Source organism: Bidens hawaiensis, unplaced genomic scaffold, assembly GCF_021521415.1.
Source record: "Bidens hawaiensis isolate Kalapana, Puna unplaced genomic scaffold, B.hawaiensis_p1.1 tig00045335_1, whole genome shotgun sequence".
Lineage (NCBI taxonomy): Eukaryota > Viridiplantae > Streptophyta > Magnoliopsida > Asterales > Asteraceae > Bidens > Bidens hawaiensis.
This window is the reverse complement of record NW_027498057.1, coordinates 82,126-85,827: the sequence shown is the minus strand read 5'-3', so window position 1 is coordinate 85,827 and position 3,702 is coordinate 82,126.

The window sequence follows — 3,702 nt, the reverse complement described above, 5'->3', positions numbered from 1 at the left end:
TAAAACTATAGGTCTTAGGTTCAATCTTCGATGGACTGGTTTTTGTGAAATAACTTATTTTACATGCTTTATTATTTTAATAATTATAAATGTTCAAATAACTTTGTTTTTACATGGATACACTCGCGAGTCAATTTTTAAACAAAGAATTCAACTGGTTTACGTTGTGTAATAGTTATTGGGTGTGAAGCCATTGATCTCTTCGACACTTAAATTGGCCGGTTTTCATGCTTTATATTTTATAAATATAAATGTTCACATAACTCCATTAATTTTAAACGACTTCATATGCAACCAACAAATAATTGATCGCTAACCTTTCATACAAAAGGAAAACAAAAAACTTACACCCAACCCCGCCACAAATAAGTGGGTGAACCAACTAGTTTTATAACTAAACTAGGAATTTACCTGGCGCGTTACGCCGGGCCACTCGGTAAAATCTGGGTGGTGGTCAAACTCAAGCGTTGTCGGTCTCGAGCATTGAGATGATAAGTCGACGTAAATTCATTCGGTTTCTTACGATACCAGAACTAAAACAAAAATGGCAGTTGGTGGGTTTTCGTTACGATGGTACTGGAACTAAAACAAAAGGCAATTACTTTACGCGAATTTGGTGGGTTTCTTTCTCGTTCGTTACGGTACCGGAACTAAAACAAAAACACAAATGGCATCAAAACCTAACATTGTCAGAATCAGACGTTGATGTAGAGAGTTTACATGAATTCAGTCAGTTTTCGTTAAGTAAACAAAAATTGACGTTATGTCGGTTCTTGTTACGTTCGATATGCTACCAATAATAAAAAAGAAAATCAAAACGAGATGGACAAGTTTGGTGCCGCCACTTGGTTAGCGGCACCAAACTTCTCTTTCGTATATAAATATATATAATAATTATAATTATACATATAATATATATAATAATGGCATTCATCTTCGTTAAATATGTCACTAAACTGGACGGAAGAAAACCTTCTTGTTATCTTCGCTCTTTTATTCATTTTAACTACTCTAGTGACGTTAGTTAAGAGCTCGTATTAAAACAGCACCATCGTTTGATAAATGAGAAATTTGTTAATATACCATCATCCAACCTCAGAATATACGTGTTAATAGGATTAGGAGTACAGACAGTAGTTCCTGATAGGTATCACACTCATCTTCTTGTGAACACAACTATTGAAAATTTTAAAAGTAAATAGTAGTCTTGTTAGGTAACGCATTCATCTTCGTTACATAGGTCACTAGACAGAAGAAAAAGGTCTTGTTAAGTTCGCCATGACAAGTGTAGCTCGGAATGCGCGTTTTGGGTACCGGTACCGAATTCGATACCGATTTGGCACTGTCGGTACTGAATCGGTACCAAGTTTTGAGTTTTCGGTATTTGTATGGTACCGTTGCCAGTATTTCCCGAATTTTACATCAAATTCCGGTACCAAACCGATGCCGTTACCGAACCAAACATTTCGGTACCGGTATCAAGTTTTTCTATATTTCATGATCGGGATTTTGAGATTGGTACCGGTCGACATCCGTACCATCCCAAACTCATCCCTTAGTTTTGGCTTTCCATTAATTGTAAAAAAGAGTACAAAGATTTTGTGTTTGTCAAAAATTTTTATAAGTTTATAATCCAATTTTGTCCCTAATTAAATCATTCGCTCATCAACCACGATCATACATCGACTCATAAATTGCAGACCAGGATCAAAAACATAAGCAAATTTAAATTGAAAATGGCACGGTGTTCTCCAACCTTGTTCTAGTTCATGGAGTCGGGCTATTGAACTACTCGAGCAATTGAACATAACGAACAATAATGAAGGCACAATTTTGTTTTAGAGTAATTCATCTAAAACCTAATTTTAACATATCTGAGCCATTGAACGTTTAAACGTTCAAATGTTTGTTTAGTACAAAAAGTTTAGAAGTTCAAAACTTCTAAACTTTTTGAACACCTAGAACTTCTAATTTTTGAGCGTATTAATTTAGTGGCATTTTCTGGTTTTAATTGATGACTTTGTTCGTTTAATCATGTTGAACGTTTAAAGATGTTGGCTTGAACATTTAAATGTTTGTGTTTCTGGGTGTTCAAAACTAAGAAGTTCGGTACAAAAAGTTTAGAAATTCTGAACTTCTAAAGTTTAGAAATTCTGAACTTCTAAAGTTTAGAACTTCTAAAAGGTTGGGATTTGGGCTTGAACGTTTAAACTTTTAAAGCTGAATGTTTAAATGTTTAACATTTGAACTCTAATCATAGCTCAATTTAGTGTATTATTCTGCAATTTTCATAATCGATTAATGATTCTAAAGCCTCTTACACATTATTAAATCATCAACTTTTATCAAATTGAAGATATTAAAACTATAGCAATAATGGGTTATCGATTTTGATTTTGTTTTTTATTTTTGTTTTGTGGATGATTTGATTATAGTTGAAGCCTTAAAGCAATGACGATATGTTGTGCGAAAGGTATTTTTTGTTTTAATTACAATTATGCCACCACGTAGTTTTAATTGCAATTAGAATTGGGTGATGTAGGATCTCACGTAAGTATTGTATGATAAAGTCATTATTGTATATTAACCCATCCCATAATAAATGAAACATCATTTATGAATTTGTATTAATAGTCACATTCAACTTTAACATCTTAAAATATCATAAAATTTTGGTTGGAAGTTAATAATGATACTGATAAAATGACAATATTGAATTTTTATAACTAATATTTTATTAACTGTGAAATTATTAAATTTAAAAGGCTTTTATATAATATATAACGGGGATATTAGTTATCTAACCATGGATTTCAATGCAATTAGATGGCATTTGATCAATCAAATATAAAGTTAGTTAAAAAAATGGATGAAAATCAATTTGAAATATATTATTTTAATTTGAAAATGAACTAAAAAGTAAATTGAGAACGCAAAATATTTTAATTCATTAAAATAATAGAGTTACAAGAACAGTTTTAGGGGACGTTTTGTATAGAATAGCACTAAAATGTATCTGGTTCACTAAAAAAAACTTTGAATCAGTTAAAGTTTTTTACCCGATCAAATTTATAAACATACTGAGTGAAACATCTAAATCAATCGGACATCTTAATGGTGGGAAAAGCACAAAACAGCCCCTTAGTCCTATTTTTTTATAAAGACTTACAATCCTTACTTTTCAATCTATCGTAGCACCATTGATCGTTGGCACTAATTGGTATTCCAGTTACTGTTTAAATTATGTGAAGTGACTATTTTATCCTTATCATTAAAAATAAAATAATATCACAAGAAATAAAGGGTAAACTTACCGTAAACAAGATGTCTGGAAACACCTAAACTAATTGCCTTTATGCAAATGTTGCAATCTATTTCGATCAAAACTGATCCAACTTCTGAAACGAAAGCAAGTCAATCAGCCAAATTGATATCCAAATTTTTGCGGTTCAACGGTTTAGTCCGATTAAGAAACTGCCGTACAAATGATAAATAACAAAAGTCACCATATTGGCAAAAACAAGCCGGATTAAACCGTAAACACGCCTAATATAACTTACTACCCATATACAAGACGTTACTTAAGTATCATTTTCTGCGTAGGGCTAGTTCTGCTATTAAAATATCACTTACTTCTATATTTATAGTCATTTAGACAGCTGTGACAAAGATCTAAAAAAAATTTTCTTTTCAACAACAATC